The 12,416-nt window shown below is 38.5% G+C and overlaps 1 protein-coding gene across 1 annotated transcript in view; it reads right to left on the reverse strand.

The window, feature by feature from the left end:
- The window catches only part of SRBD1 (S1 RNA binding domain 1), a 175,212-nt gene that overhangs the window by 60,613 nt on the left and 102,183 nt on the right, over positions 1-12,416 (reverse strand). The window lies entirely within an intron of this gene.

Raw genomic sequence — 12,416 nt, forward strand, 5'->3', positions numbered from 1 at the left:
CTGAAACTGCACTCATAATAATAATAATAATAATAATAATAATAATAATAACAACAACAACAACAACAACAACAACAACAACAACAACTTGAATAATAATATAACTGGATATAACTATAATAATAACTGGAACTTGTGCTGGAACTACCATTTGCCAGTGACAAAGAACTGGTGGGATCATAAGCCCGAAAAAGTGGCCGAAAATGAGCAAGCAAAACTACTGTGGGACTTCCGACTTCAGACTGACCAAATTCTGAAGCATAACACACCAGACATCCTGATTGTGGAGAAAAAGAAAGTATGGATCATCGACATCGCAATCCCAGGAGACAGCAGAATTGAGGAGAAGCAGCTAGAGAAATTAGGGAAATACGAAGATCTAAAAATCGAGCTGCAATGACTCTGGCATAAGCCAGTGAAAGTGGTCCCAGTGGTACTTGGCACGCTGGGTGCAGTACCAAAGGATCTCGGCGGACATTTGAAAACCATCGGAATTAACAAAATCTCCATCTGTCAATTGCAAATCCCGCTTTACTGGGATCAGTAAACATAGTTTGCTGCTACATCACGCAGTCCTAGGTGCTTGGGAAGCACCCGACTGGTGATGAAATACGAAATCCAGCATAGTGACATAGTGATCTCGTTTGCTGTGTTGTATTGACATAATAACAACAACAACAACAACAACAACAATAATAATAATAATAATAATAATAATAATAATAATAATTTATTAGACTTGCATGCTGCCCCTCTCTGAAGACTTCGGGTGGCTCACAACAACAATGGAACAATACAGATACAAATCTAATAATTAAAAACTGTAACTAAAACCCATTATCTTAAAAACAGTTGATACTACACAATCATAACCACACATAATAATATGTGTTTCAATGGTCAGAGGGGGGGGGATACACTAGTTATCCCATGCCTGGCGACATACAGAGGCAGTCTGTCATACAGACTGCCTCTGCCACTCACACACTCAGTGGCTCAGTGCAGTGGTGGGTTGCTAGCCGGTACGCCTAATTGGGCTCATCTCCGCAGCTGTGGAGGTACCGTGAGTTCGAGTGGAATTATACTTCTGCACCTGTGCAGGTAGCAAAATCACACACAGAGACGTAATACACCCAATTAGGTGTACCAGCTAGGAGCCCACCACTGCCTCAGTGCCATATACTTCCTTTTCTTAGCATTTTTGAAAATTGTTCAACTGCTTCTCAGCTAACAGGAACATTTAGATCAACAAGACTTACAACATGAGACTTTATGTATCTATTTTTCTTTACTATGCTATACTTATTTTTCCATTTTTCTTTTTCTGTTTTTTTTCCATTTCTATACTATTTTTAATTCTTTTTTCTTACTTTGTATTAGTTCTTTAATTGTTCGACATTGTAATATTTAATAACATTACTACAAAGAGTTGCAATTAATTCAGCAAAAGTATAATATATTGTATCAAAATAAAATGTAAAGAATTAAGTACTATGAATTATTGCAGTGAGATTTCAGGGGAAGGCCCAAACATTGCTAGAGGAAGCACATCACATTGGGGACCTTTATAATAATACTTTAGAGACAATTTTACATAATGGGTGCACCAATTACTAAAGAAGTAAGAACAAACTGTGTCCAATCAGCATGACATATTCCGTAGTCTATAAAGACTAGGCAAAACCATATGGAAAAAGTAAGTTCTTCAATAATCTAATTCTGAGTCATTTATAACCTTATAAACCAAAATGACACTTTTTGGCAGGCAGTGTTGGTCTTTTAGAGTAGACATTCTAATGTGTGGTAAAGAGTTCTTACTCAGCCTAAGTATTACATTCTGCACTACTTAGAACTTGGAAAGAATTCTCAAGGATTGCCCTATATACAATGTACTGCCCCAGTTTGAACTTGAAGATATCAATACATAAGGCCATACTTGTTCAGAAGAGTGGTTCAGAATATCAATAGTTATATCACTTAGACTTACTTTCTTACTTACTGACTTATTTATTTATTTGGATTCTATGCCACCCTTGTCCATAGACTCAGGGCAGCTCACAACATGATAAATATGAAAATAGAGCATGTTTAGAAATCCAAACCTAAAATGAATCTAAAACCCTGGTACTTACAAGCAATCATCCGCATTCATCTCATCATAATATACATTCACATCATCGGGCGGAGTAAGGCGTTAGCACTCAATAGCCCCAAGCCTGCAGACAAATGTGAGTTTTTAAAACCTTGCAAAAGGCCAAGAGGATGGGGGTGGTACGCACTCCGGAGGGAGCCGCCACAGAGAAGTATCTTCTCCTGAGAAGATCAACTCAGTGGGAGCTGACTGGCCACTGGGATATATGAGGCAGCGGACGGTCCTGTAGATAATCTGGTCCTAAGCCATGTAGAAACATAGACACATAGAAGACTGACGGCAGAAAAAGACCTCATGATACATCTAGTCTGCCATTATACTATTTTTTGTATTTTATCTTAGGATGGATATATGTTTATCCCAAGCATGTTTAAATTCAGTTACTGTGGATTTACCAACCACGTCTGCTGGAAGTTTGTTCCAAGGAACTACTACTCTTTCAGTAAAATAATATTTTCTCACGTTGCTTTTGATCTTTCCCCCAACTAACTTCAGATTGTGTCCCCTTGTTCTTGTGTTCACTTTCCTATTAAAAACACTTCCCTCCTGAACCTAGAGAGCTTCTCCCTGCCTTTTCTGCTACAGTTTCGGAGGCTCAGATTTGTAAGTGGAAAATGGTTCTTGAGAAGGAGCAAAAAAATCTTGAATACCCGGTTCTTATCTAGAAAAATTCGTAAGTAGAGGCGTTTGTAGGTAGAGGTACCACTGTACTAAGGGTACAGTGCCTTATTTTCTTTATCTTGCTTTTTTCAGTGTTTAGCTAGCACAGCTATACATTTCTATTGCAAAAACACATTTTTTTTGTTCTGGTTTGCTTTTATAAAAGTATTTTTATCCTTCATGGTGCTGCATAATTCTGTCATTGCCTTCCTCCCTATTAATCTTTTATTTACTTTTCCAACACATTATCATCTTTATAAAAAAAATAAACTAGCCCCATAATTTCTTCACCATCAGCTGTAAGTTCTTTAACTGATATTTGGTTATTACTTTGGCTAGCATAACAACTTTTTATTATTTTGTAATATTAAAAAAATAATTAGAAGAATTTAAAAACAAATTAAAGTTAGATGAGCCACAGAGACTGGTAGGCACCGAAGGAAGTGTCTGTAGGAAGAGTGGTGCCCACATTATATATGATTGTGTGGGATATTATGCATAGGGAGAAAGCCTGTTGCCAGAATTACATCATCTAAAAATAATTACTTTATTATGGAGATAACACCATGGCAGAACATTAAGAACAGCTGGCGAGACCAAATTGCAGATAATGCAATATAAATTATACTGGAGACTGATTCAGATGGAATATAGGAATATAAGAGACAGATGTTTCAATAATGAAGACTTTCCTAAACAAGTAGCGGAGGTAAAATAAATGAAAAAGATTTAGAAAGCTGAGCAGTGGGTAAAGGGGGGGGGAAGTCCTTATATATGAATAGTTTTCTCAAAGATTCAGTCTGGGAGGTATTCTCAGTTCTGAAAAGTTTTACATTGGCTCTAAAAAGTCTTATCAGTGAGGAAATTTATCACACATGATATCTAACACGAGCCTTAAGCTATAATTAGTTTAATTTAATTTGTTGGATTTTTGAGGCCATCCAAATCCAAAATGATTCTGGGCAGCTTACAATATTTAAAATGCACAATTAAAGAAACATGACTGCCTGGATAAAGCCACATCAAATCCCCCAAATCTGGTACTTCTAAACCCGTGTCTTGTTAAGTGATACTCTAAGACTTGTATGTTGTTCTAAAAAATTAGTGTGGCACAAATAATATGACACATTATTCCATTCCAGTTGTTATTCTTGTAATGCATATAATTTTCACTTAAAAGTGTACATCATAATTATGAAATCTGAATAATAAATTGAAATAAACAACCAAGACTTTTTCCAATATCCAGGCCAAGTCAACGAAGCAGTGGAAGTGATGTGCCGGTGTCTGGAGGCTGTTGGGGCCTGGATGGGTGTCAACAGACTCAAACTCAACCCGGATAAGACGGAGTGGCTGTGGGTCCTGCCTCCCAAGGACAATTCCATCTGTCCGTCATTCACCCTGGGGGGAGAACTATTGACCCCCTCGGAGAGGGTCCGCAACTTGGGCGTCCTCCTCGATCCACAGCTCACATTAGAAAACCACCTTTCAGCTGTGGCGAGGGGGGCGTTTGCCCAGGTTCGCCTGGTGCACCAGTTGCGGCCCTATCTGGACCGGGACTCATTGCTCACAGTCACTCATGCCCTCATCACCTCGAGGTTCGACTACTGTAACGCTCTCTACATGGGGCTACCTTTGAAAAGTGTTCGGAAACTTCAGATCGTGCAGAATGCAGCTGCGAGAGCAGTCATGGGCTTACCTAGGTATGCCCATGTTTCGCCATCACTCCGCAGTCTGCATTGGTTGCCGATCAATTTCCGGTCACAATTCAAAGTGTTGGTTATGACCTTTAAAGCCCTTCATGGCATTGGACCAGAATACCTCCGAGACCGCCTCCTGCCGCACAAATCCCAGCGACCGAGTAGGTCCCACAGAGTGGGCCTTCTCCGGGTCCCGTCAATTAAACAATGTCGGTTGGCGGGCCCCAGGGGAAGAGCCTTCTCTGTGGCGGCCCCGACTCTCTGGAACCAACTCCCCCCAGAGATTAGAACTGCCCCTACTCTCCCTGCCTTCCGTAAAGTTCTTAAAACCCACCTTTGCTGTCAGGCATGGGGGAACTGAAACATCTCCCCCGGGCATGTACAATTTATGTTTTGGTATGTTTGTGTGTGTGCTTGTTAGTATATTGGGGTTCTTTTTAAAAACTTTTTTAAATATTTAAATTTATTTGAATCTATTTGGATTTGTACGATTTGTTTATGCTTTGTTGTGAGCCGCCCCGAGTTCGCGGAGAGGGGCGGCATACAAATCTAAATAATAAATAAAATAAATAAATAAATAAAGTCAAACTTAAATGAACCTATATAACAGCATTTTCAACATGCTTTTACATGGATCTAGTAAAATAAGTTGTTTTGTCATATCCAAGTTATCATCCATTAATATCTAATGGAGAAACTGTTGAAAAAAGTTATTTTATCTTAACAGAAAATTGGACCACCAAATATTTGCCACTTAAGCCTTATATCCCTTTCACAACTCTAATTTTGTGAATTTTGTCCTTAAGTAAACATTGTGATGCATCTACATTAGAGCAGTAAGTGGGAGAATTGATGAAAGCATGGTTGGTGCAGTCTAACCAGAGGTGGGTTATTTCGGTTCGGACTCTATACTACTTCATGAAAAGATATTTTGATTAGCAATCCAGATAAGTGCAAAAAAATCACATTCCAAGAATATTCCTTAGCAAATTTAGAAGAGATGGAGGATAACTCTTGGGTCCTCAGTTCTTCAGCTTCTGTATCGACTTAAATGAAGGATATGAAATAATGATTGTCAACTCTATAAAGATCTGGGTGTCAGGCTGAAGCCAGAATGCTTGGAAGTTTTGGCCTGCCACATTATGCAATGTTCTTCTGGAATGTTTCTTGCTGTGGGAACCGGGGGGGGCGAGGGGGTAGTTGCATGCCATGATACATTCCTTTTAGCTTCTCAAGGTCAGCTTTTGTTCAGCATCTGGCCGGAAGCTGTGGGAGTAGCAGGATATGCTGTCAGAAGATGTATGGTTCATATGATGGGCTTGTGGGAGGACATGAAAGGAAATGAACTCTAACCCAAGGGGAGATTCCCATTGCAACTTTAGATTCAGATTTCTCCAATTGTGCTAACGTGGCCCTGTTAATAAATCTGAACTTTGAAGAAGGCGAAGCCTTGGACTTTGATTTATTTCTTGGATGCTATTTGGAACATTGACAATGGTTGTGATGGCTAATAATTACGAAAAGAGGAATGTAGCAATTTGTTTTTTATAATTTTTTATTGAGAATGTTTATTCAATAAAAGAAAGACTTGTATAAAATAAGGAAAAATGTTGTTACATGGGAGGAATGTCATGCAAATCCTAACTGTCTATTCCTGGCTTTCTCATTAGCACTTCATTTTATATTGGGTGTTAGAAAACTTCTGTTGCTCAGGAATGAAAAATTCAAGGCTTCTCAATGTGATCTTATGCCACTTTAATCACCCCATTTATGGTCATGAAATATGTAAAGAATTAGAGGCAATTAAATCTCCCAAAAGTCAGTTAAAGGAAAAATGGTATGTCTTTAAATTTTAATAGCTTTCTGACCCCTTTTCATTCATATTTGTTCTCTCTGATTGATCCATTCAAGTCAGTGTCAACTCTTAAGTGACCACATAGGTAGATTCTCTTTCTTCTTACTTTTGCCAACATTAGATCTTACTTTTGAAAACATTAGATCATCCAGAGAGCTAGGTCTTCACATAATATGGCCAAAATAGGACAATCTGAGCCTGGTCATTTGTGCCTTGAGTGAGAATACATGATTCATTCATTCAATGATCCATTTATAGTTTTGGCTGTCCTCGTGTTCTTGGCTTACCTACCTACCCATCGATCCAAACGTTTCAAAAGCATTTCTATATAATATCCCGTTTTATTTTACAATAGTTATTGTTGTGGAACAAAATGTCTAAAATTAAAGACATTTAAAATTAAATAGAAAAAGAAGGGTAAAAATATCATACACTTTAAACCACCAAGAAAGGCAAAAGAAAAATCAAGAGGGGAAGGTATAGCAAAACCTCCTATAAACCTTGTATTTATGTTAAGCATTGCTGTTATACACCATAACATTCTTATTTAATCAGGGTCTTGAAGCAATACATGGGACCAGGAAGTTATGTGTGTGTTTAACTGTTTCCTTTAAAGAAGTCTATGTTTTGAAGCATTATTCACATATTTTATTTGACACAAAATGCTGTAGTTACATCTGGAATGAGCTATGTTTCCTTTCTAGTGTTCAAAAAAACCTATGAATTTTATCTCTCATATATTTAAAAGATGCCAATTTCCCAAATCCGCCAAGGAGAAAAAATGTCAGTATAGAGAACACAGAGGAATGTATTGCTAAAAGAATGTATATTTTGTTTATACATGGCCCGACAATAAAATCTAAAATAGTGAATATTCTTACTCATGTTACATAGATGGTATACAAAGCACTGTAATGCTTCTCCTTTCCATTTCAATTAAGTAGTTTTATTATAATAAATAAACTCTGTGCCACATACATTACTGGCCTTTTTTTAGATCACCATGAATATCCAGTCTCCTACTCCACGAGTCTCCTTATGTTGGCTACCTTTGAAAAGTGTTCGGAAACTTCAGATCGTGCAGAATGCAGCTGCGAGAGCAGTCATGGGCTTCCCAAGGTATGCCCATGTTTCACCAACACTCCGCAGTCTGCATTGGCTGCCGATCAATTTCCGGTCACAATTCAAAGTGTTGGTTATGACCTTTAAAGCCCTTCATGGCACTGGACCAGAATATCTCCGAGACCGCCTTCTGCCGCACGAATCACAGCGACCGATTAGGTCCCACAGAGTGGGCCTTCTCCGGGTCCTGTCAACTAAACAATGTCGGTTGGTGGGCCCCAGGGGTAGAGCCTTCTCTGTGGCTGCCCCGGCTCTCTGGAATCAACTCCCCCCAGAGATTAGAACTGCCCCTACTCTCCCTGCCTTTCGTAAACTCCTTAAAACCCACCTCTGTCGTCAGGCATGGGGGAACTGAATCACCTCCCCCGGGCATGTTCAATTTATGCATGGTATGTTTGTGTGTATGTTTATTTAGAAATATGGGTTTTTTAAAATATTTTAAATATTTTAAATTATATTTAGACTTGTCATGAGTTGTTGTGTCCTGCTGTGAGCCGCCCCGAGTCTGCGGAGAGGGGCGGCATACAAATCTAAATAATAAATAAATAAATAAATAAATAAATAAATAAATAAATAAATAAATAAATAAATAAATAAATAAATAAATAAATAAATAAATAAATAAATAAATAAAGCGAATTTTCTGTAATTCTCATCAAAATTGGAAAGAAAAAGTTTGGGACCAAGCAGCAACTATCACAGAGCATTTTTGCTTCTACCCCAAACTTATACAAGTCTTCCTTCTTTATTAGTCCTCAAACTTTTCAGTTGAAAACAAATGCCTAAGTATATTTAAAGGAAGAAAGGTCACAATCACTTAATCCTTTTTTCTTTTTAGATTTGTTCTGTGCCCAAGGACAATCACTCCTTTGACATACAAGTTCAACAATTTGTCTCTGAAAGTTGTGCTGAATGCTCTGCTGGTTCCAATTCCTTTCCATCACTGAACATGCCTCTTACACTTCTTCTAGGGTGATGCTTTATTTAAAAACTTCTGACAAGCAAGCGATTTGGGTTACCTAAAGCTATTATTTATTCCTTTTTGTCACTGGAGGATTAAAGATAAACCACAAGGCACACTTGTCATCATGCCTACATCAGAAAATTTATTTCAACATATTATTCTCTCAAAAAAGACCCTATATAACCTTTATCACAAGGCAAAATGCTCTGACGAGTTTCTCATCAACTTTAGAGCAACCACCAGGAGTAGAAAGATTCTTATCATCATTTTTTGATTCAACTATTCTTGTAAGATTTTGAATCTCCTAACACAAAATCAGTATCTACTAACTAACATAGGTGGTAATGCTGATGTTGAACAGAGACCAAATATTGATCTTTCTGATCCATCAAATGTTTTCTGTTCAGAGAAAGCTAGGCCACTTTTGGATCAGTTTTCCCAGAAGGATATTGCCACTTTAAATCTAACAATTTGAATCTGTATAATTTCAGGTATCTTTCACTAGCAGTGGCCTTATTAAAGAAGAGCTCTAATCAACAAACTGCATTATCTACAGCAGTGTTTCCCAACCTTGGCAACTTGAAGATATTTGGACCTCAACTCCCAGAATTCCCCAGCCAGCGAATGCTGGCTGCGGAATTCTGGGAGTTTCAGTCCAGATATCTTCAAATTACCAAGGTTGGGAAACACTGATCTACAGCTAGAGAGCCTGGCAAGAACTCACTGTAATAAAGGTTGATTGGCTCATTTGGTAGACTGCCAGATTCAGAGGAAGCAGACATCATACAGAGATTGGATAAATTAACAGACAATAGTTCTAGTGACAATAGTCTCTATAGCAAAACCATTAATTAATTTTATCCTATCATGTATTCAGGACTGTCAATCAACAAATTGCTAATGCTGCCACAACCAGGCTGAGTACACTGACCACCAATGGAGAACTTTTAATGTCAAATCCTAACAATCTGCAGCTTGACAAAATGCTACATCAATGACAGAATCTATACAGGCAATGAAAAAAAAAAGCTAATTTCTTGCCTTCACTGGATCCAGACATGCTTTTTTAACACCAATACCTCCCATAGTGTAGCTCCCCAATTGTATTCCACTGAAATTACTTTTAAATTTCTGTACTGCAGACCAGTGAAGCTGACTGTAGATCTGTAGGTCAGTGGTTCAAATCTCATCACTGGTTCAAGGTTGACTCAGCCTCCCATCCTTCCCAGGTGGGTAAAATGAGGACCCGGATTGTGGGGGCAATATGCTGGCTCTGTTAAAAAGTGCTACTGCTAACATGTTGTAAGCCGCCCTGCGTCTAAGGAGAAGGAGTGGGGGCATAAAAATTGAATAAATACATACATAAATAAATTATTAAGGCGGCTAGATGAATATGCTGAAGATGAAACTGGCAAAGGAGAATAACTATTATCCCAGTTATTAGCAATTACTTACAGAGAGAAGTCTGGCTTTGGGCCTCATGCTCTCCCTGGAATGGGCTTTGGACCTACCGGATATGCCTACCTGATAAGCCTCCTAGAGATCGATGGAAGTAAGCAGATCTCCTTGCCTAATCCCTGCCAGAATGCATTGCAGGCTATGCATCTTAAACTTTTTGTTCAACATATCTATTGAGGTGCTTCAGGTTGAGGATAGCCCTCCACCCACCAGAGGCTTTTGGTACAATGAACAGAATGGAATAGAACCTCTGTCCCATTGACCCTTGGGCACCTGCTGGATGGCTTGAATGTCCAGCAGGTGCTGGATGGCCCTCATGGGGGGAGGCATCGTATAAAGAACCTCAGGGTGGTGGTGGAGAGGAAGTCGAGAGAGAGAGAGACCAGATGACCATATCTCTCGAACCCACTTGTTGGTGGTGATCTCCTCCAATCGTATGGCAAACAAAGCCAGACGACCCACAATGGAAGGAACCAGTCAGCCATTTTCACATGATATGTTTTCTGACTCCGCATACTCCATTTTAGAACCGTTCCAGGCTGCGGGAACCACCATAGCCCATGGCCGCCAAGCGCTTGCAATTGCCACCTCTGAGCATCATGTTTTTAGCCTCTGCACACTGTTTTAGACCCATTCCAGGCCACAGCACATAGCCACTGATCGCTGCCTCCACACCGCATTTTTGGCCTCCATGCGTCATGTTTACAGCCTCCATGTGCCCCATTCATGGCCACCAGGATTTTTTCCCTTGTTTTCCTCCCCAAAATCTAATGTGAGTCTTATACACTGTAGGGTCTTATTCTCCGAAAAATGCAGTATATTCCCATCTTTCTTTGTGATCTGCTTCTTACAATGGCCACTACTGGCAACTCAGACTTACATTTCAGTTCTAAAACCCTAAAAATTATTTAATGGAATACTGCAGGAAAGCTAAATGAAAAATCTCTGTTTTTCATGAATTATGTTGCTGAATTTGACACACAAGACACCTGGCTAGAAAACAGATGATTTACAAGCAGGGAGGGAAGTCGTTCTCACTTTTAGTAGCTCTTGTATGGTGGCTTAAGTATACAAATTTCAAGTAAACTACAATTAAAATTATATAGTTAAACGCAATGAGATTGCTATGCAATGTCTGTGCTGCTAAAATTTAATAATGCTCTATTACTTGTGCACCAAATCGGAAACATAGATTAGTATCCTTATGATTAATAATTCCTCTACTTACAAAATGTAATCGTTTCTGGCTATCTAAATGCAATGGCAGAGCAAATGATGGGGTTTTTTTTACTCAATCCCATCAATACTTCAGAAATAGTTGCATTCCCCCCCTACAAAGCCAGCAATCTAAAAATTCAAAAGGGGATTAGAAGGGGCAGTGTTCATTACCGCCCCGAGTTTTCAGAGAGGGGCGGCATATAAATCCAATAAATGAAATTACAAAACTTTATATCTATTGAATAGATCTGTTAATAGTGATTTCCCTGGTGAATTTTCCCAGTGGGTTGGCTCAAGGTCTTCCCTGATTGATTACACTTTAATTTCAATGGAATTTAATTACGCTTGTATATAAATTTCATCTAGACAATCAACTTGGTACTGATCATTTTCCCAATACCCTGTTTTCCCCAAAATAAGACATCCCCTGATAATAAGCCCAATCGGGCTTTTGAGTGGAAGGCAATAAGGTCAAGCACTCATTTCAAGGTTCAAAAAATATAAGACAGGGTCCTATTTTCGGAGAAACATGGTATTAGTTATAAAAGCATTCAACTATGGCTTTGTGGAAACCAAATCTACTACAGTTTTGGAACAGAGTAAAACTGTAGTAAAACTAAGATCCTGATCTTTGTAAAGAGACCTAAACTGCATGCCTGAAGAATAAATGGACCAAGTAAAATCTTTTAAATATTTGGGTATTGGTTTCCATAGCTGAATGGAACAGAGTATACACTAAAATTATTGTTATACAAATTGCTCAAAAAAACAGCAGCTGCAATTCAATCTTTGGATTTCACCAGAATAACAGAGCATATCCCACCAGCATCAAAATTATACTCAGCTAAAGGTCAAGAACAACTAGGCAGACTTTTGTTATCTACTGATAAACCCATTGCTAATTGTAATATTTTGTCTGGCTTTTACTTTATTTTTAACGTGTTTTTGTTTGCAATTCTGGTCAATGATTGTAATAACTGAGTATGTACCGTAATTCCCTTTCTTTGAATGATTACCATGTTTTTTGTCATTTCAGAACAACATTCAATGTCATATTAAAGAGCATATTGATGCAAGCTCTGTTCTCTCAGCCTCACAAGTAAACTTAATATAATGCTGAAAAAGTCAAAGTCAACCTGGTATTCTTTTTGTTTAGAAAACAGCAAGTGAGCAAACAAGATCTTTCAACATCCAATTTTAAAAATCATGGGGTATCTACCTACTTACTGATCCATCCATCATCTATCTATCTAATCTCTCTGTGTGTATGTACACACAGATCAGCCA

Source organism: Erythrolamprus reginae, chromosome 1, assembly GCF_031021105.1.
Source record: "Erythrolamprus reginae isolate rEryReg1 chromosome 1, rEryReg1.hap1, whole genome shotgun sequence".
In the NCBI taxonomy this organism is placed as follows: Eukaryota; Metazoa; Chordata; class Lepidosauria; order Squamata; family Dipsadidae; genus Erythrolamprus; species Erythrolamprus reginae.